General features: G+C 36.8%; 1 protein-coding gene across 2 annotated transcripts in view; it reads left to right on the plus strand.

The window, feature by feature from the left end:
* The window catches only part of LOC134666226 (aryl hydrocarbon receptor), a 132,838-nt gene that overhangs the window by 63,471 nt on the left and 45,326 nt on the right, over positions 1-24,041 (plus strand). Inside the window, exon 2 of one of the 2 annotated variants that reach the window (XM_063523385.1) lies at positions 12,613-12,803. The gene's annotated coding sequence lies outside the window, so the exon portion shown is untranslated. Of the gene's footprint in view, positions 1-12,612; positions 12,804-12,945; positions 13,020-24,041 lie in introns of those variants that run through there. The other variant, XM_063523378.1, reaches the window with a different exon arrangement.

The following is a 24,041-nucleotide window of genomic DNA, read 5'->3' on the forward strand; positions in this document are numbered from 1 at the left end:
CAAAAACTGCCAGGCTAAGGTGAGGCCGACCACTTTTTTTTTACTGTCCTCAAGGTCAGGTATCCTACCATACAAGTTTCATTCTATTTTTCGATGAGGTTTTTTTTGATGAATTTTTGTCCAACGTTTTTGCCATTTGTACAAAATCTGCCAGGTTAAGCCTAGGCCGACCAAGTGCGTTGGAATCTACTAAATGTCAGGTACCTCTACAGGGTAGGTATATTCTATTTTTTGATGAGGTTTGTTTCATGCAGCCGGCTCCCGGACTAGTAGATATCCTAACCTAATCTGTCTCAGAAAATATTACACAAAAGATTCCGTCCTATCTGACAGTGACTTACTTACGTAGCTACTCGTACCTAACGGCCCAACTCGAACTTTAAGATACGTCAAAAAAAATTAGCCGGGTAATTTCTTTAGAATAAAAAAAAATTAGCAGAAGTCATATGATTTGTAGATTATTCTTTATCCAGCTAAGTGCAAGGATTAGGTTGTCTCTTGGACATATTAAACTAGTATTTTAACATTCAGTTTGCTCACCTGTCTCAGAACTAAATTCCTAGAAAAAAATGTAACATTAAGATTGAAGATGGTCCCTTAATCTTAATACAACGGGACAGTTTTAAAACAAAGCGGCCTTAACCCGGCCGGCCATCGACCCCCTAATACGATTATAATTATAGCACAGGCACCGGCACATTTGTAAACATAGGGTCTGTGACGTAACATTTTTTTATTAATTTCCTTTCTTACGACGGCGCCTAGTGACCTTGGTTTGGCTGCGCTTGAGTGGTGGTTCAATTGAATTATAAATATAACATATAAGTAAATTTATGTAAAGTTTCGCTCATGAAACCTTTTCTTGATTTTCTGCAAAGAGATGCTGAAATTAAATGCATCAATTAATAATTCTTATAGTGCATTCCATCAGATTGTGTTACTTAAGAAAAATACTCTTTTGATTCCGAAAATGCTAAGACGATGTCCGAAATGGTCAACGAGCATGGATCATTTGCCGACGTCAAAAACCATTGAATTTATAGCAAATATACCTAGAAATAGTTAGCGTTAGTAAGGAACACTTATTTCTTAGAAACACGATATTTGTTTTTTGATTAGGCACCAACCCCGAAATACCGAATAATTTTTTTACGTTTTCATACATTTTGTCTGATCAGATGCCGACGTTTTCTATTTCCCCGATTTTAGGGTTGGTCCCATAGTAAAAGTAGCTCAGTTTAGCGAGTAAAATCAAGCCCTGGAATTAAAGCCCCATGGTCAGACACATACTGTAATTCCCAAAAACCCATAAATATGGATTACTAGCTGTTGCCCGCGACTTCGTCTGCGTGTACTTTTATCTTGAACATTTTACATCTTGAGTAGGTACCTATAATTTTCATTGATGCAAACTTTATAATACAAACTTTTAATATAATGTTAATGCCCTTTTACCAAGTTTGAAGTTCCTAGCTTGAAAGCTTGAAAAAAAAAGTTTTATATTCATACAAACTTTCAACTCCTTTTGCACCACGTTAGAGGATGAATCTTCAAAAACGCTGAAATGAGTTCTCTTGTAATTTAATTTAATAAAAGCAAATTCATTTAATTTTGCAAAGTTTCAAGTTCCTAGCTTAAAATCAAATTTGCACCCCAAGACGAACTTTCATCCCCTTTTTAACCGCCTTAGGGGTTGAATTTCCAAAAACGTTGCAATTACTTTTTTTTCTAATCAGCTATTACGCCTTTCTAAGAAGTTTCAAAGCATTTGTAATGGATTCGAACTTTCAACCCCTTTTTAACCCTGTTAGGGGATGAATTTTACAAAACGCTGAAATTACTTTTCCTGTCTTTTAATAATATCCCCAAATACAAAGATTCAAGTCCCGCGTTCGAAAAAGAAATTGATATCCATACAAACTTTCAACCCCTTTTTCACCACCTTAGGGGATGAATTTTCAAAAACGCTGAAATTAGTTTTCTTGTCTTTTAATAATATATCTTTTTACGAAGTTTCAAATTCCTAGCTTAAAATAAAACTTGAACCCCATACAAACTTTCATCCCCTTTTTAACCCCCTTAGGGGTTGAATTTTTCAAAATCGCTTCTTATCTCTTGTACACTTTATAAATATAATCTGGTGTGAAAATTTCAACTTTCTATCTTTTGTAGTTTCGGCTCTGCGTTGATGAATCAGTCAGTCAGGACACTTGCATTTATATATATAGATAAAGGTTTAAATTGATATGGATTATAATTACAAGGATTAGAAGTGGAAACATTTAGTTATCAGTATGAAATGTATACTACCTTGCCTTTAGGATCCTATTCGAATGCGAGGGTACTTTATGCCGAAAAAGATACTTAAAATAGGTAATATTTATTCATAAAATGATTAACATAAAATATGGTTTAGAATAAATTTAAAAGTGGAAAAATTACTGTCTTGGGTAACACTCTTACGGTAGATGTCGCTAAGGGTCCCCTTGACCTATAATATGGTGGAAAGATTTGCTGGTCTTGGTGGCTCAGGTGGCAGAGCGATGGAGTATCGATCCAGAGGCCGTGAGTTCAAGTCGCACACAAGACAGTAATTTTTCCACTTTTAAATTTATTCTGAGCTTAATAGCATCGTTCGCAGACTTTTCTGCTTGTTAAAAAAAATATGGTACTCGCAATGAGGATGACGTGTCCAAGTAATGCGTGTGAAATGAAATCTTACTACCGTTAACTTACTATAGTGGGTAAACGGCGCCCGTCACGAATAGGAAGGGCGGATATGCCCGCCACGCGATGCTCGCAGGTTCATTCCTGACATTGAAACTATTTTGAAGTATTAATATTAATACTATTTTAATAACAATTTGAAGAGCTTCAACAAAATATGACTTGACTTTTATTATCACATGTTGTCGTAAATGTCTAAGAATTATATTACAATTAATACGAGCTATTGTTATTGTTAGACGCGTGCGCTGACTTCTGGCCGAAGAGCCTCTTGTTATTTTGGCAGTGATTGGTCCTTTCTCCTAATCAGAGCGGCTACCGCGAAAACCGAAATTCGCAAATTGTGGGGATCTTTCTCTTTTACTCTAATGAAGGCGTAATTAGAGTGACAGAGAAAACTTCCCGCAATTTGCGAACTTCGATTTCCGCGGTTATAGCCCAGACCAGACGACTCAACGGCTCAGGCGGAAAATCAGCTACCAGAATATTCGCTTATGCCTGTTGCATAAACAAATATGCCCGGAATGCCTTCTCTGCACCTCTGAGATACATTATAAACGTTAAATTGTGTACATATTTTGTAGCTAAGCTGGAGCAATAAAAAAAAATTAGGTTTGACTGCTGTACTCGAACTTCAAGATATTCACAAGAGACGACACGTACTAGATCCATTCTAGATACGTTATAGTTCAGATATCAACTAGTTGTCTTTTGCAGCGCAATTCGGGCAACCAATGTCACTTTTACGTTAGATAGAGTAAGATATCTAGTAGATGTGAATTGGATCTCTAAGTCATATCCTATGGAAATCGTTCAAGAGTATCTCCTGTATCGCACAAATGTCAAATTTGACAGGTTAGATCTTAAACATATCGTTATCGTATCTTGGTGATGTCTAAAAGATATCTAATAGATGTCTCAGAGTCGGATCTGAATAGTCCGGATCGCGTGGCCCTATGACACGAAAGGCCGCGTGAGGCGAGCCGCGCATGCCGCACGAGACGATGCGTGGCGTGACGTCAGGCCGGACGACACTGAGAGTATCGATATATAGCTGACATTGGCTTTTGCGTTGACCCAGGACTGACGGGATGCACTAAGAAATAACCTGTGACAAAAGATAACTTGAAGCATACTAACACTAATGTAAAAGCTTACTAACACTAATGGCTCCTCTACACGATGGACGAGCGCCGGCCACTCCAAGGGACGCATTTATGCGTTAGAGGGAACAAGTGATATTGCTATCTCATTCTCCTGCATGGCTGCGTCCCTTGGAGTGGCCGGCGCTGGCCCATCGTGTAGAGGAGCTATAACGTCGCCTGCAAACGTCTAGGAAGTCGATGGGTGGTCGCCAATGTCCAAAAACGGTCGTAGGATAAGTTGGCATGTAAGTACAGCACGATATGCCAACTCATCCTCGAGTCGAGTCGAGTTTTTCAGCTTTGCCAAGCGTATGCTTTCAGATGTGAATTTTTAAACCATTAGTACTTATTGATTTTTATAGTGGCGAATTTTTTTTTATTTTAATTCAAACTGGTCATTAAATGGGTGAGATATTTCGCTACATACCTTTAAGTAATTTGGATCAATACGATTTTAATTCAACATCGATATTTCCTAACGCATACTGGAACAACTAATTTATATATGTAATTGATCACCTAATTAACTATAAGTATTAATGTGCTAGACTAGACCATTGCATTTTGTAAATAAACATCTGTTTGTTAAAAGAACAAGAAAACAAGGAACTTGTTCAGACTTCAGCTAGACTAAACAATAATTTAGATTAATTTGTCTTAAAGGGCCGCGCTGTTGGCTTCGGCCCCACGTACGCCTCCCAAAGGTCCGGGACCCCAGGGTCCCGAGATATGGAAAGACAGAATAATAATAATAATAGGTTTTTTATTTTTTATAGTTTTTTATGTGCTTTTGTATTTTACTTTTATATTCATGTTATAAACAACCTAACTTAAGATGAAAAATAAATAAAGAGAATAATAACTTTAATAATATTGTATTTTATTACCCGACTACGGCAACGCAAAAGGAGGGTTATGATTTTGACCGGTATGTATGTGGGTATGTATGTATGTATGTATGTATGTTCATCTGTTCCCTCATAACTTCTAAAGTACTTATTATAATTTAACAAACGATATGTCATTCGAATCGTCTTAATCGTCCGCTGGTTATAGGCTATATGGCGTCCCAAAAAAATGAACACTGCGCCCTCTAGAGGTCATAAAGTCACGAACCAAAAAACCAAAATTAAGTAATGATGATGTGTTATACATCATTGGAAAGAGCTCAATTAGCACATTTCAAATATATAAATATTGTTAGCGTTTGCACCCGGCTTTGCTTGCATGCGCCAGATAAAACATTAAATTTTCGGTTAGCTACAAGCGCTCTGGTTTCTATCCGCGTGTTACGCGACTACGGCGATACAAGAAGGTTTTTGCAAAAGAAATTTGTTTGGCCGCTATATATGGTGTTTTTTTAATGTCCTGCAACATTTTATAACGTGAATAGGTATAGAAGTCCTGATCAGCCAAAATGTATGACACAGTCAATTTTTTTACAAGATACGTACGCGTTCCGAAGCTGGGCGCCTTCGGCGCCTCCATACTAAAAGAGTCGGGCGGAGCCCGACGTACGCGTTGCAAAGCCGGGTGCCTTCGGCGCCCTCATACTAAAAGTGTCGGGCGTAGCCCGACGTACGCGTTCCAAAGCCGGGCGCCTTCAGCGCCCTCATACTAAAAGAGTCGGGCGTAGCCCGACATACGCGTTCCAAAGCCGGGCGCCTTCGGCGCCCTCATACTAAAAGAGTCGGGCGGAGCCCGACGTACGCGTTACAAAGCCGGGCGCCTTCGGCGCCCTCATACTGAAAGTGTCGGGCGTAGCCCGACGTACGCGTTCCAAAGCCGGGCGCCTTCGGCGCCCTCATACTAAAAGAGTCGGGCGTAGCCCGACATACGCGTTCCAAAGCCGGGCGCCTTTGGCGCCCTCATACTAAAAGAGTCGGGCGGAGCCCGACGTACGCGTTCCAAAGCCGGGCGCCTTCGGCGCCCTCATACTAAAAGTGTCGAGCGTAACCCGACATACGCGTTCCAATGCCGGGCGCCTTCGGCGCCCTCATACTAAAAGAGTCGGGCGTAGCCCGACGTACGCGTTCCAAAACCGGGCGCCTTCGGCGCCCTCATACTGAAAGAGTCGGGCGTAGCCCGACATACGCGTTCCAAAGCCGGGCGCCTTCGGCGCCCTCATACTAAAAGAGTCGGGCGGAGCCCGACGTACGCGTTGCAAAGCCGGGCGCCTTCGGCGCCCTCATACTAAAAGAGTCGGGCGTAGCCCGACATACGCGTTCCAAAGCCGGGCGCCGAAGGCGGCCCTCATACTAAAAGTGTCGGGCGTAGCCCAACGTACGCGTTCCAAAGCCGGGCGCCTTCGGCGCGCTCATACTAAAAGTGTCGAGCGTAACCCGACGTACGCGTTGCAAAGTCGGGCGCCTTCGGCGCCCTCATACTAAAAGTGTCGAGCGTAACCCGACGTACGCGTTCCAAAGCCGGGCGCCTTCGGCGCCCTCATACTAAAAGAGTCGGGCGTAGCCCGACGTACACGTTCCAAATCCGGGCGCCTTCGGCGCCCTCATACTAAAAGAGTCGGGCTACGCCCGACGTACGCGTTCCAAAACCGGGCGCCTTCGGCGCCCTCATACTAAAAGAGTCGGGCGTAGCCCGACGTACGCGTTCCAAAACCGGGCGCGTTCGGCGCCCTTATACTAAAAGTGTCGAGCGTAACCCGACGTACGCGTTCCAAAAACGGCCGCCATCGGCGCCCTCATAGGCACTAAAGGAGTCGGGCGTAGCCCGATATAGGCGGCGCTCTGCGTGCATTTCTGTACTGAGGACGCCCTCGCAAAAGTACTATAAAGTGACTTCAAAAAGTTAGTAACGAAATCATGACCCCATAATTAATTAAATAAAAAATAAGTTTAAAAACTAAAACCCGACTACTGCAAATCGCGCTCTAAAAAGTACGCCACGATATAAGTAGCCACGATTATAAACTTAAAAGTAATGTGGCATACGACCACGGTGATCCTCTGAATCTCTGTAAATATATAAAAAATTCAGTAAAATATATTACGTTATATTTTTATAAAAAAAATGGTAACATCTATAATATTTCCTGCTTGATAATTTTAGATAAGAATTCTATCTTGTTTCATACTTTTTAGAGCGCGATTTGCAGTAGTCGGGTTTTAGTTTTTAAACTTATTTTTTATTGGTTTAAACAAATGCTTAGACTTCAACATCATTTAATTAAATCATACTGTAACTATGAGTCATTTATGACGTCCTCGATAAATTCACTTTTTTGCTGCTCCTACCTCTTAACATAAGTCGAAATGGTACTATTAAGCCGCTCGATTAAATGTTCGTTAGACTCGAAATTACACTTAAATATGAGAAAGAGCAACTTACAACACTTTGTTTCGATCATTTCGAAACCATTTTGAGTTTTAAAATGTTTAAACCGTTTAGAAAGGTCTTTGATCCAATGGCTGGTAATTTTAGGGTCTGTATTTAGAGAAATGAATCTTCAATATCAAAAACCAAAAGATTTAAACATTATTTTGTATTTAGTATTTACAAATAGGTATCATGGATATAAATCAATAAACGACTCGTACCAATGAGTTTTTCGGATAATAACCAGTTGCCTTTGTTGTCCAGGTTTCGCCGTTGTCGCATACCTCTCTTAACAACCATCAGCCATCATAATTTTTAGGGTTCCGTACCCAAAGGGTAAAACGGGGCCCTATTACTAAGACTGCTGTCCGTCCGTCCGTCTGTCAGTCCGTCTGTCACCAGACTGTATCTCACGACCCGTGATAGCTAGACAGTTGAAATTTTCACAGATGATGTATTTCTGTTGCCGCTATAACAACAAATACTAAAAACAGAATAAAATAAAGATTTAAGTGGGGCTCCCATACAACAAACGTGATTTTTGACCGAAGTTAAGCAACGTCGGGCGGGGTCAGTACTTTGATGGGTGACCGTTTTTTTTGCATTATGGTACGGAACCCTTCGTGCGCGAGTACGACTCGCACTTGCCCGGTTATTAATTCGCATAAGTAAGCCATCTTTGTCATAAATAAATAGTATTTTTTACTCATACTCATCCATCACTCATTTGATTTAATTTAGTAAGTAATAGAATTAATGATAATGATACAATATTGAATTTTACACATATAGATCAAACGAGTTTAACACATAATAATAATGTTAAATCTAATTTATTTCGGGTACCTACAATAAAATTTCAATACTGATATTTTGTATCAAACATTATTGTTCTATACATGGAAAGCTCAGAAAGTGATCTAACTAGACGAGAACATAAAACATTATGCATTGGGCAACTAACTATTCAGTAACGTAATTTATTGTACAGTCGCCATCAGATATATCGGAGCGGCCAAGGTGCTCACAAATATCTGAACACGCCTCTATTGTCAAGGCGTTAGAGTGCGTGTTCAGATATTGTGAACACCTTGGCCGCTCCGATATATCTGATGGCGACTGTACTGTGCCACCTCACCTTTCTAAAAACATGTTATCCTTTAATACCATCACAAACCCCGCCACCCGAAAAGCTATAGAATACTTCAAAATTTATTTGAATAAATCGAATAACTTACATTATAATTAAACTTACCAACGTTCCTACTTACAACGCGGCCTACGATATAACAACCTATCACAATCGACCATCGATTATAACTTAATCGAGTTACGATTTATAGAAATAATCGGTCATTGATTTATTCGATACTCGCACTTGACATTTATTCAAACCTTAAAATCAACCGTAATGAGAATGCTGTAAGGTATATTTTCTGTAGTAATGTAACAGGGTAGGTACATCGATACAAATTGTACCGAAGTTTATCAAAGGGCGACTCTTGCGCCGTTTGATACCCACCTTTGAATAAATCAACAAAAACGGCGGGGAGCGATGAGTAATGCCCGATGTACGGAGTTATTTTTAACAAGGAAATGTGTGGAGAAGTTACAAAGTTACTTATCGGTTCAATTAAGGATACCAGTACATCTGCCTGCCAATGGATTGCTGTTTTATCAATTTTAGTTATACGAGTGTATATTTTTTCGTGACGTAAAATAACATTCTAGGTAATTTAATGCAACTAAATATCTGCACAATTTTTGCTTAGACAATTTATCAGATAGGTAGTTAGTGGTGACATATGTAGTTACAAAAGCAAATTATTAGATGATATTCAAATTTTGTCTAATGATTGGCATTTGCGACCCAACAAAAAGAAATATTGTACGTTTAGTCTTCCATGGTACTGACCGATCTCGGTACTTAACGATACAGTAATCTCTCTCTTTCACTCTTTCTTATTATCGTCACAGAGACAGTTACGTTTCTTTCACTACGGTGCGTAAACGATTAGCATTTTGGCTAGGCACCTTGATCTTATTGAGTATCGACTAGATTACTGCTCTTATTAGTACCTATAAATAATCGTTGTTATTTGTCCGATTACCAAAGTTGTTTATTTCGTACATTATATTATGCTAACCCGTAATCTGAAGTAACTTTGATATTTAGGGCATTTATTTTTTCATTCATGTAGACCTCATTTCGTAATTTTTTCGAAATACCTCGGTATTTAACTATACGGTATCAAAAATATCATACCTGCATAATATGTACTAGGCATAAAAGTAATTTTGAGGCGCGTCTCCTAACATTTCCCTATTCGTGTAACTAATTTAAATGAAACTAATGCGAGCCTCAAAACAAATTAACAAAAGCAAATACGCTTTGTCTACACACAAAATAATTTAACAAAAAACCGTAATTAAAATAGATTGCCGACTAACTTAGCCCGTATTAAAAGGGTCAATTGATTTGTTACGATTTATTTATTGTTAAATAAAAATGAAATGAAACAATGCACTAATTTTATTACAGCAATACCCGCTATCCAGAGAACAATTATTTCTGATTTATGTATTATATTTTATTGCGTGTTTCCTCGAATTTTCTATTTGTTACTAAAAATATTTAAAACTAATTTCATTATAAATTTAATTAATACTACTGAATATTATTTTGTTTATTGAAGGTTGAACTGTTTTGAGTTTTCGCCTTGACCGGTTCATCATAATTTATATGGAAAATTCGTGTACAGTGATCGATCTAACCCAAATGATTCATCATCATCATCATCATATCAGTCAAAAGTTCGAAAATCGTTGACTAACAGTAAATTTAACGTCATATTGTAAGATCCAACATTGGTCTATGTTACTATTATATCTACTCGTATTGTGCGCCATACAATTAATACAAATAAATATCAATGAAAACTGGCATCAACATGATCAAATACATATTATGGTTCAGTAATACAATTTTGGGAAAAGAGCGATGAGGTAGACACTGTCGGATAGATACGGCAGTTTGAGTACATACCTAACATGATACCTATCCTGGAGAACAGGGCATAAAAAGCGGTAAAAAGGGCAGCGTGAAAGAAAACATTGTCGCGTTAGTTTATTCACTTCCTATAGCACAATTTTTACCCAAAAGCTAAGCACAATAAGCAAGCTCGCTCCTTATCCAAGTATAACTTATGCTAACAAGTAGCCTCGCGTGACCAAGCTCTAGTTAGCTTAGCTAAGTGCCACCAACTTAATTTACAGTACAACAAACAATCCGCCCGCCGTAGTGCCTACGAAATAAGAATCAACTTCAGACGTTTCAGGTTCTACCGACTGCAAAGTTAATTTGGTTATTTTGAAGTGCGACCCCATGCTACTGTTCCTTGACCACAAAGCGATGTGTCATTTTAAATAGCCTTTTCGAAATATGACTGATATGGAATTCGTATTAATTACCTTTGTTAGCAAGCTTACACTCGAGGTGTGAGGTAGAAAATAACTTCACGTTTAAGGCAGAATATGTATATTTTTATACATAAGGCCTGATTCGAAACAAATTTGACAAATTCAGAGTGATTTTTCTTGGATATTTTCTAGCTTACTTTATATATACACTACGACATTATAATTATCAGAATCACAAAATTATTATACCAAAAAATTTTTTTTTTATCAATTCTAAGATGATCAAAAAAATCAAATAAACGCCGCCGTCTTTTTAATTAGGCGCCAAATTGCTGTCAAAAACTTGATAAGTATGGAAGAAACTTGCACATAACTAATTTCCAACATAACCTGTTACCTAATATTATACTAATACTGAAAGGTAATTTCATTGCAATATCCATGAAACAATGAGGATCTAGACATATCTTCAAATATCTGGCGTATCAGGAATTTCGTCGATGTGGTGTCAGTTACCGGGCATTGGTTACTTTTCGACTCGACACCAACATCACTAAAAGAAACGGTTCGCAGCTTTAGTTTAATAATGCGGATTTCCAATATTACTTTGATAATATTTGGAGATGATCCACGATGTTTATGAGGCAATCAGCATGCTTAAGCCAGTACCCTCGAAATCGGACCAAAAAACTTGATTCAACAAAGTCCCACAGTATTGACCTATTGAACGGTATGGAGTGGAGTGTCCAAGGAATTAGTTCGTTAAAACAACAAAAACTATATGCAATATAATATTTCAAAATAAACATTGTTCTTGATAGGACTCAAACTAAGAAACTGTCAAAAAACACTGTCGGATGTATGATGGAGGGCATACAACAAAACTAACGACAGGAGCGGGAAGAAATGGAAAATGATGAATTTACTTATAAATAACAATTTTTAAACAAATTTTCAATAAATTATGGAAAAACAAATCTTGATTCAGCTAGCTTCAGTACCATTAATAGGGTTTTCAATTTGGCAGATTGAATTCGAATCAGGCCTTAATACGTTTATGTAATTTGTGGTTAATTTATAAGTGTCATATATTTTTTATTCAATCTTATATAAATATTTATCTATTTAAGTACCTTTTTTTAAACGCTTTCTTATATAAAAAGTACTTAAGTTAATAATGATAAACGTTATAAAACGTAGATATCTACATATATTTCAAAAGGTTTACAAATGCTTCTAAAAAATAGTAAACGATTTGAACCAAACTGTTACAGTTTGAGTCGCCAGACTATTGATTTTTCAAATAATGGGGTTAAACAGAACCCTCTGCAGGGACAATTAGTGGTGTATTTAAAACCTCAGTAGTTTAAATGTACTACGTAGGTACAGTCAAGCTAATAGTTTTGCTGACTGTACCTAATTGAGGGTGCACTAAAGTCAGATCGTGCACAAATGCGCTGATCTATGAGACAATTTATTATCATGTATTTTAGTTTATAATAATTATTATTTATGTATTTTATTTACTATTGGACATTTTGGTTATTTGAATAAAGTCATAATATGTACTTTTGGTTAGTTTACTTTTAAAATGTCACTGTTCCGTAAGTTTGTCTATCTAATTTGAATTCTCCCCTCATCTACTGGAAGGTTAGCTGCAGGAAGAGATCCCTTACCAGGGATAAGTTCACCTTTGTACCCTTATTCCTGTAAATATTGTGGAAACCTGTGTTGTGTGCACAAAAGTGATTACTACTACTACAATTTATTGTAATTAAAAAAAAAAACTCATAACTTGCGGTATTTTATTCTAACATCTAACTTTTATATTCAATAAATTATTATAATTATCAGGTACTTTGTAAAAAATATTATTGAAAAAAGATACATACTTTTATTTTCACAATGCGGTTTTATTATATTAGATATACATATAATTAATTTAAAAGTAATTCAGGGTACTAACTTGCGAATTATTTTCCAGCATCAAGCCCCCTTCAAAAGATGGCGTGACGAAGAGTAACCCCTCGAAGCGACACCGCGAGCGCCTAAACGCGGAGCTGGACACGCTGGCCTCGCTGCTGCCTTTCGAGCAGAACATCCTCAGCAAGCTGGATCGCCTCTCCATTCTGCGGCTGTCTGTCAGCTACCTAAGGACTAAAAGTTATTTTCAAGGTAACTATCTTGCTAACGGTTTTTGAAGTAACATCCTCAACAAGCTGGATCGCCTCTCCATCCTGCGGCTGTCTGTCAGCTACCTAAGGACTAAAAGTTATTTTCAAGGTAACTATCTTGCTAACGGTTTTTGAACGAACATCCTCAGCAAGCTGGGTCGCCTCTCCATCCTGCGGCTGTCTGTCAGCTACCTAAGGACTAAAAGTTATTTTCAAGGTTAGTGCTAGTAACTACTTTGCTGACCGAATTTAAACTGTTGCTGACCGAATTTAAATGTTGTTAGACATACTAAGATTGAACAACTTTACATGTCGCGCGGGTGATTTAATAAGAGAGTCTAAACCGTAAAATTATTCAATGCTTTGCTGACGTTTTCAAACGAACACCCTTTAAAAGATGGCTTGATATTTGAGGCTACCTACTTCACGTCGGAAAGCATATCACATTGCAGCCAACTGGACCAGCTTTTCTTATGACCATCAAAAACTTAACGGCAAAGGTTTTTCTTTTGACGTAAGCGGATTTCTATAAACACTTGACCGTCCGACGATAGCATAGTATCCAAAAATAATATGCTCTTAACCGTCCGTGGGAACCAAGAATTGATTTCAGAGCCATCTAACGGAATATTTCTGCATTATTTACTAATTCTCTTGATGCGACAACGTAGCCTAACTAAATAGTTACCTCTAAAAAAATTTAGACAGCAGTGTAGTTATAATTTTTGTAGAAAATTGTGAATGTGCTGCGCGGGGCGTGCGTCGCTAAAAAAACCCGGACGGTTGACAGGAAAACAGTCTCGCGGGCCGGACGGTTGAGTGGATTAAGGAAATGATAGACATTGTTAATGTGCTAATTTTCAGAAGTTAACTAAAATATATGGAAGACCTAGCTTTGCTAGGGTAACATAGGTATAAAAACTCAAAAATGCCCGTTTTCCCAGGGATAAGACCTAACTTTCATAGAGCCGTTTCCGAGATCCCCGAGATATATAAATATACAAGAATTTTATTGATCGTTTAAAGGTGGTTTAAGGTACACCAGACCATGTTAAATTGTTCAATGCCCTCACAAGTTACCTACTTAAAAATCTTTAAACATGAGTGATTTTCTTGTAACTTGATAAGTGTTCTATTACCATAAGATGTCGCTTTTCTGTATGGCTTATTAGAGTCACATAAAGTGGATAATTTGTAACTAGTTAACAAACTAGTGCAAAACATTCGCTCGCATTTCTCCAAGACACTGCTCTTAATTTAACACTACAATATCAGGCACGTATTAACATGCAGCGCGTAATCTGGCTTAGAATCGATAATCGATATGCATACCGACCGATGTATCGATTACTAATAAATGCGATGCCCTACACATATTTAATGCTGTCAGCCGATTTTATTACTACAACACGTATTAATAAATGTACGTTCTCGATTCTGTGTAAAAGTAACCGATATCACAGTCGATTTTGATTTAATCGTAGAAGTCGTGATGTTACAAGTTACCTGGTTATTTGATATTTTTAATGCTTAAGTATTCAGCGGCTACTGTGTATCGGTAGCATAAAATGTTAGTACCGGGCCATTGAAATTAGAATTCACTGATATCCTTTATTTCGATGTTTGTCTTGTTGTCTGTTACTTTCGTCTTATGACCGTTTCTTACCCGGCAATGCTAAATTATTTAATACGTAAACTTTGGTACTAGAAATTACAGAACTGAGCTACATTTAAAACTACTTAATAAAATAATACAAATCAATACGGCCGACATCAGTAATTGGTCGCGTAAATCGTCAATACAAAAAAACTACATTTGCATACGTCCGCTACCAACCTATATATCAGCTGTGAGTTATTGATGCGCCTTATAATTTTATACCGTACAAGAATCGAATATAAAAATCAGTAGGGGGCGCAGCATGCTTTATGGGGTAAGCGGGGGTTTAAGGAACCGATGACGTGAAATGTTGACTGGTTATTTCAGTTTTCTGTACTGTTGGAAGCGAAATTATTTTCATGTAAGTACCTAATAATTAAATTTCTGGAAAATATTTTAATATGATTTCTTCAATTTCTATGATGAACATAATAAGGTAGTATTAGGTGTCTTTGTGGTGCATGGAACAATGAAGAAAGAGAGATTATCTAAATTCGATGTTATTTCAGTTTGTTTCTGAAACGCAAAACATATTTTCTTGATTTCTGCAACTATGTACATTATGTATGAAATCTTTGCAGTGGATGTTGTACCAAATCTATGCTTGTTTAATCTGGGGGGTCATGGAAACCCAGTCTCTTGTATCCCGTTTTTTAAAGTTATCTTGAGTGGGTAGAGAGATACTTGTTTTTTTTTTTAATTGGGACTAATAAATGTATTTATTTAGAATAAAAAAACTAACTTGGCTATGAACTGAAGTTACCTATCAGTTTTTAGCGGAAAATATATAATCCAGTAAGTAAACATTCGCATTATCACTTTAGGTACATACTTGTATAGTCAACATACATGTGTTTGTGTTGGTACTTAAATTACTAAGACTTTTGACAACATCGGTACCGAAAACAGCTTGTAATTCTAACGAAAGCGACTGTTGAAGCATTGACGGCGGCGGCGAGGCGCGCCGCGGGGCGCCCCTAGTTCGCCGAACGCCAATACCGGTAGCTTGTAAATTTGTACCTTCTCGAAATTTCGTAACTGTAATAATGATTTTAGGGTCTGTATATTAATATATAAATGTAGAAAAGGAATGTGTGATTAAGTACTTAAGTGAAAGTAGAAAATACCTCAGAGTGAGGTGCAAGATTCTTGAGAGTGATGTCACAGAATAAATAATAGTACTAGGTACAGAAGACTCACTCTCTAACAAAACGCGTCTGTCACGATCAGCACAGATATGACCGCTAGGTGGCGACAGCGCCACGCGCGGCTTATGGCAAACCCCAAAATTGGGGTCGAACGGATGTAATTTTAGCTACCTGTAGCAAAGCGATGAAATCGCGGAATGAGCCACGCCTGGTGAGTTTATGTAGGTACCTACATAGGTACCTACTTTATTTCTGAATTAAATACCTTTTTTCTATAAAATATCATAGAGAAAATAAAAATCAATATGATAATAGTTATCTCCGTCTTTAGACGCCAAAGAGCTTATTTTATTATTTTAAAATAACTACCCTTACCTTACCCTTAAAAAATGTCATCATTCAGGCCTTTAGCATCTTGACAGATGATGATTTATGCAGCGTCTGTTAGCGAGGAACAACGTCTCTCGTGGCTGTATAAAGCAATGCGGGACCGGCATTTGCGACCGCATTTATGGCAGCTGAAGCAGGGAGTCATGTCGGCATCATCAGGTGGAAAAAATGTGCACAAGTTGATATTACGTAGTGCTTTCCCCGTAACATTATTTTGTCTTGTAACCTGCTGACATCAAATTTTGTACCTTTTGCGTGTCTATGTTCAATAAACCAATTAAATTTTGTAACAATTCGCAAACTCAGTTAACTCACCAAATGTTACTCAGGTTAATATCTAGTAGAAACTAGTCCATAAAGGGTTTATAGGGGCTATAGGAAAGTATAGAGCTTCCTGAAAAGATCCGGAACTTCACAAATACTGCTCTCTTAAGCTAAAAAGCGGTATTTGCATTTAGTTTTCTTTGAAAATACGTCCTTCTAGCTTAGGAGGGCAGAATAGCTGTAGCCAATACCATCAATAGCGGTATTAGCATGGGATCGATACGGAGTCGCTCGTGCTAGGCACTGCGGAGGGGCGGAGTTTGTTTACGAACTGCGATACCTCAATATTATTATACATATCTGGCTACGCAGAACAATATGAAAACTGCTGAATAGACACAAAGAATAACGTTGTTTTTAATGTGTTGAATAATGACGGACAGTATACAGGGTGATTTCTGGGTCGTGATCCAGAACCAATTTTTCTGACTCTGTAAATGATCCACATTATGATATGGTAGTATTTGATTTCTTTGATTACTTTAATTATTCTTATTTTTCAAGTAAAATTAATGTTATACTAAGTAATTATGGTCACCCTATGACTTTTGACATACGCTGTATGGAAAGCGACAAGACGTCACATTGAGTAGGGTCACCAAAATGTATGCAATAATGTTTTTTCCTACTTGTCATCTGCAAAATAATCATCATTATTGGTGATATACAATAATTAACAACATCATTAGGCTCATCTTTGGATTCTGTATGATGTCTAGCTCTCTTGCTCCACGACCCCGAAATCATCCTGTATGTTTACTTATGTAATGTGCGCTTAGTTCATTGGTCTGATTTAGTTAGGATGAATGATATTGTATGCAGGTAGTGTATCGGTACTTCTTTGATCGTACCTACTTAGATATTAATAAAACGTGTATTTAAAAAAATATTCTTTTCAATTACAATCATTTATTTACATACAATATATATACAGTGGTACAACTAAACGAAATTAATAACTAGTTTAAATCTAAAATAGGCCCCTGAGGCATTGAACCAAGGATGCTTTTCAATTATACGACAATTATTTTGACGACCGGTCTGGCCTAGTGGGTAGTGACACTGCCTATGAAGCCGATGGTCCCGGGTTCGAATCCTGGTAAGGGCATTTATTTGTATGATGATACAGATATTTGTTCCTGAGGCATGGTTGTTTTCTATGTATGTATATATTTATATATATTACATATATCGTTGTCTGAGTACCCACAACACAAGCTTTCTTGAGCTTACCGTGGGGCTTAGTCAATTTGTGTAAAAATATCCTATAATATTTATTTATTTATTTAATTCATTCAAAACCTGTATTTCTACTGTTAAATTTAGGTATGTCTCTTTTTAACTGTAGGTAAGGCACAGGACTTTTTTTCCTGCGCGTAGCTAAATTTTTACTTAACCTTCGGTGTAAAAAATCCATTTGTGGTCACTATGATGGATTGCCCTTATCGCACTCGATTGTTTTCTGAAACACTCACCAATAGCTACCATAATTACAATGGACTTTCAGACCATAAACATAAAGCTTATTGTTGCTTGGCTAGAGGTGGGAAAATGACTAATTTGTCACAGGTGAAGCTTATCGGTTGAAGGGTAATTGTTTTTGAAAATCTGAAAAAGGTTAGCTAGCATCTGATAAGCTCCACTAACGAACATGGCATTACTTGGAATATAACAGCAATATTTTACACATATACATGTAACTACAGTCAACTGTAAAACTATGGATGTAGACAACTTACTCAAAAATATGTCCCATAGTTCTTAATTCACTGACATAAGAGTTATGGGACATATTTTTGAGATGATTTGTACACCCATATTTTTACAGTTGACTGTACTAATATATAGTTCTCTGCCGCTGACTTACTTACATATGGGTAAGTTTGAAATCGAGAGGCAACTTTGTAATCAAAGCAACCTTAAAGTTAGCGTGTTAAAGAAATCTTAAATCAGCAATTTTTATAACACATTCATAAAACAGAAATTAAACGGTGCTTAACGTTTAGCTGAACTGCGTAGGAGCTAGTTAACTTGACAATAACGTTAACGCACGAACGCTGTAGGTATGTGTTCTTCGTACGTATTTGTTTTTATGTAAAAGGGCAGGGAGCACAGGTTGTTTGAAATTTACATCATAGTTTCTTTGTATCTTCTTCTTCCTCGCGTTATCCTGGCATTATGCCACGGCTCATGGAAGCCTGAGGTCCGCTTGACAACTAATCCCATTGACGTAGGCAGTAGTTTTTACGAAAGCGACTGCCATCTGACCTATCAACCCAGAGGGGAAACTAGGTCTTATTGGGATTAGTCATAGCTTTACTTGTGACAAGTTAGTCATCATAGTTTCATTATATAATATACAGATTAAAAATTCAAAATGCAGACCACTGCGCTTATATGATAGCATTGATAGCCGATTGAGGCAAAGTTACATAGCGCACTTATATTACATTATGGAACGGGTGTATGCCTGCCGCAATTCGTGCTCTTTAACCTCTAGCCGCCCATACGTCAAACCTTGCCAAGCAAAATGAAATTTTATTTTGTCAACACAAAGTGCAAATTAGAATGGAACAGGAGACCTTTTTATAGGTCTCTGGGCGGCTAGAGGTTAAAAGTTATTGGATCATTGGCATGGACTATGGTTTGTATAATGTTGTCGATTATTTCAGTATGTGTGACATATAAGTAGATAAATAATAATTTTACAATCTTATAAAGATCGATGAGCCTGATAGTGTAAAATTTCTTGGTGATACATTTACAACTTAAAAAAGTCGATTTACTATTCCTTTTTTCATAAATATTCATAATAATTATACTTCTTGATCTTTACTTCAAGCATATCCTTACATACCTAAATTTCGACTTAGACGGGCCAGCGTATTTTATGTCCCATAAGTAAAAACCCTAAAACGAATTACCATAAATGGCTTTTTTAATAACTATTTTATTTCCCTGACCACACCAAAATATAAAAGCTAAAACGTCACTTTACATTAAACGTGTCTGTAATGCGTGTAATCCGTTTAAAGCCTTAATAACACCCTGTATGGGGGCGGGCTCGAGTATAAACAAAGCTTGGCCGGGACTTTGTAAGCACATTGAGCTTATTTATAGCCGACTACGTTAGAAAATACATAACAGCCTTGTAAGTAAGAACACTTTTAAAAGTAGAAAGTCGTCATATTGCTATTAAAAGTTGATACATTATATTTAGAAGTACGTATTCATAACTATTGTATGAATAAAGTAATTTGGTATTTTGTTAGTTTATTTTGAATTAATTAAGTTTGAAAAAACACTTTACGCTGAACGAACTCATTGTGTAAATTATTGTTAAGCAATACTACATACGCAGCGCTCGTACTCTGTCTTAAGACTAGTCCTGTAATCCATAAGCAAACCACCCCAAAAATTACGACCCCAAAAACTGCATTACCCCTAAAAACCCTCGACAAACCAACCAATTGGGTTCGCATAAAAAGCTAGGGGTATAGGGGGCCACAAAATTACGCAGGGTAGTTTGTAAAATTCGCCGACTGGGGGGCGGAAGGGGGGTGGGGGGAAACAACCCTTAATGGCTACATTGCGTGACAGAATTTCGGCAGTGACCCGGGGTAGCCTGTGAAAGTGAAAATATTTACACTGAGCTGTTAAAGCGAAAATAATTTACGATTAAACTTAAGTTTTATGCATTTATATAAATAAACTTCTAGACATAAACCTTATCTGGCTTTGACTGGCAAAATAATATGTTAAGTTCTTGCCACCATGATATTCGCTGTGCCACTTTTTTACAATACTTGACGTGTTCTTTTTGATTTGGTAAGCGTTTAACAAATGGCTATGTTCTTGACACATTTTTTTTGCAATATTTTTTTGAGGTTTTGCTAAGTAGTGACTCAACTGGCTCTGAATTTATGTATTCCAACATGTTTTTTTAATAATCTAGTCATTATTTAGAGTATTTATATATATCAAATTGTATTAAGAAGCTACTTACTTTTGAACACGTATGCAGGTATAATGATAACTAAAGACACTTTTAGTGTCTATGTAGGTATTGTAGGTGGTGATATCTACTCAGTATACATTCCTGGGTCTTCGAACGCGCTACGTAAAATTATATTTTAACCAAATTGTGAGCAGTATTTTGGTAAATATTTTGGTACTTGCTTGTTTGAGCGTCGCTCACAAAAAACATCAACGGCGTTTATACTAGAACTCGTTGTAAGTACTTCAACTTTAAGCTCACGGCGTGTTCACGTATCTATGTAAATCTGGTGTACAAGTTAAAATCCTATAAGTTATTTTATTGCTTCGTCTAAATGTTGATCTCAATTTAAGTATATATATAAAAATTAATAGATATATAAGAAAATAAACTATCATTAATTAAAAAGAAGTTTTATTGGCTCTTTGTAGAGTGGTTATACGGAAAAATAGGTAGGTAGTTAAATAAATACGTAAAAATAATTGACGTTAGTTTTTAGACACATTTTGGGGATTGTGCACAACCCAAAAATGAAACAAAGTGAAAAACCGAAAAATAGGATCTTCGTACCCCGTCACCCCCCGCGCGGCTCAAAGGCTACAGCCGGGGACTTCTGATATGTTCACCTCCTAACTAGTCCTAACAAAGTTACGGAGTCAACAATTGTGTTCTTAGCATTCCTCTATACCTTCTTATTGCTTGGCCTATATTTACACACACTAACACACCTTATAATGTTTCTGCTACTTCAAATGGTACAGCAAAAATGTATGTAATTTTAATTATTTTAAATAACTGCATCATTTTGAATACTGAACTAGGGAAGACCGAGTCGAATCAGACCATTTTTTGCAGTAAAAATATAACTTTGCAGTCACAGTGTTTATTGTAAAAAACAACTGGATAAATTTATTCAAGAATAGAACTCAATCGTAAGACTAAATAAATATAGCATAAATCTGATTCTTATGAATCAAAAAACGAACTCAACCTTCAAATAAAAATACAAAATATTTTATTTAAGTTTTATTTTATAAAACCATAAACATAATTAATAACAAACTTAGAATAAAATTAACCTAAAATTATAAAACTACCTAATAAACTAAAACTAATACCTAAAAAAAAAAATTAAATTTGTATTTTAAACACTATTAAACAGAATTTAATTCAGAGATTTTAACACAAAATCTTAAAGCCACGACAGCCAAACAAGCCTTTTTATGGTTCCGTACCCAAAGGGTAAAACGGGACCCTATTACTAAGACTTCGCTGTCCGTCCGTCCGTCAGTCCGTCCGTCTGTCTGTCACCGGGCTGTATCTCACGAACCGTGATAGCTAGACATTTGAAATTTTCACAGATGATGTATTTCTGTTGCCGCTATAACAACAAATACTAAAAACAGAATAAAATAAAGATTTGAATGGGGCTCCCATACAACAAACGTGATTTTTTACCAAAGTTAAGCAACGTCGGGAGTGGTCAGTACTTGGATGGGTGACTGTTTCTTTTTTTGCTTTTTTTTTGTTTTTTTTTTGCATTATGGTACGGAACCCTTCGTGCGCGAGTCCGACTCGCACTTGCCCGGTTTTTACATACCTAAGGGCCACTTGCACCATTCGACTAACCCGGGGTTAACTGGTTAAACATTGAAATACCATGGTTACCAGTGCAATTTGACACTGGGTTAACGGTTTAACCGCCTAACCCCGGGTTAGTGGACTGGTGCAAGTGACCCTATGTGTATGTTATTGCCGAAACTTACACATGTTCAGAGAGAACAGATCACCAAAAAACGATACTTAGCTTCACCCATGTTCCGAATCACTACGGGGTCTCCTATGATCTCAAACGAGGTAAAATCATAAAAAAATTATTGTCTGTAAAGTCGGTTTACGGACGATAAAATTTTGCGTGATAACGTCATAAGAAAACGTTACCATTACATTACACAACGTTACCATGGAGATCTGTCCACAACGTGACACTTTATCGTGCATTCTACCGGTGTTCATCGATTTATAAGACATTATGACGTCAAAAAGTATCGAAAATTCCGTAAACAACTTTTAAACAGCTTATATTAATTGCACCTAAATAAATAAATTAATAAACCCTAGACCACATACTCGCACCATAAAAATTCATAGGATACCTCGTTACCCGTATTTCCCTTGATACTTGAAAAGAAAATTTACCAAATATAACTAAAACACCTTTGAACTTAGCGCATTTCCATGTTAAAGTACAGTTAGCGTAAAAGTTATTTTTATAGATAAATGTAACAACGCACCCTGGAGGGAGCGCCATAGATAAACTTTTTATTATGACATATTTCAGTAATTTACGCCCGACCAAGTAACGTAATGAGTTTATGCTAATCATTATGAATATAACTCACTTGTTATTTAATTTAATATAAGTATGCAGGGATATAAATTTCTTTGTGGCGGGCCAAATAAAAGGCAAATATTAAGTAGGTACGAGTATATACCTACCTATAATGGTGACATTTTACTTTTAAATTGTACATGATTTTCATAGGAATAAACATAACAAAGAAAACCGACTTCAAAAAGGATAAAATAAAATACTATCGCTTATGTATACGCTAGCAACTGATTTGTTACAAGTCGGTGCCAAGCTAAATCTTAAAACAGTCAACAAACTTTCGAACTGACTGCCAGAGGGTTCTGTTGTAGTTCGATAAGAAAGAAGGGGATATTATTAACCGGTATTGTAACATACTATTTGCTTTAGCACTGACTTCAAGCATAGGTACATCAATTTTGTTGCTAGCGCATATGAAAGTGACTGATTATTTTATTTTTCACCACACCAGCTCGGAAAGACTTACTTTGCACTTCAAAAACTGATAGCAAAGTTGCATTTTATTCACATGTGAGGCAAAGTAATCAAATGCAAATTTTGAGTTGTTTTCTTATGGTTGCTTGTAGAATTGACTTTTGGATGATAAATATTTAATAACATTCATTTGGATTTGATTTGGTTCGATTTTGTTTGATATTTTACATTTAATATTTGCTTCGGGTTGGTGTGGTGAAAAATTTTGTGTTTCACTCGGGGGCAAATTTTGTTTAACCCTCGTGCTTTGAAACCCTCGCAACGCTCAAGATTCCATTTATTCGAACCACTCGCTACGCTCGTGGTTCAAATTTGGAATCTTTCGCTTGCTCGGGTATCAATATTAGCACGAGTGGTTAAACAACAACTTTGCCCCCTTGTAAAACAAATAACTATTATTCTTTTATAAATTTATTTTCTCATTATTAACTAGTGTTTTTAGTTAGCATAAGATATTTATTATTGATTCCGGAAATCATTCCCTATGGGAGTGAAAAGGGGTTCGGCTACTCTATGGAGGTACAAATTCCACGCAGGCGAAGTCGCAGGCAGAAGCTATTATACTACTTAACATTTTTATTATAACCGAGGAAAGTCAACAATGTCAAGTCAAATTAAATGTGTTCACAGTGTATTACATTTTTGAAGCCCTAACATTGTCTGAAAAAGCTAAGACAGAGATTTGTCTCTAATAATATTTTATTTAAACTTTTATCTTCACTTTCATAATATTCATACAACATAACCTCCTAAGTCCCTGCGTACATTTTTTTGTACATATTCCAAAATCTATTTTTAACTTTTATTGTGTAACTAAGGGTTCCAATTAAAAAAAAAAAACAATTGCTTCTGGG

Source organism: Cydia fagiglandana, chromosome 1, assembly GCF_963556715.1.
Source record: "Cydia fagiglandana chromosome 1, ilCydFagi1.1, whole genome shotgun sequence".
NCBI classification, from domain to species: Eukaryota; Metazoa; Arthropoda; class Insecta; order Lepidoptera; family Tortricidae; genus Cydia; species Cydia fagiglandana.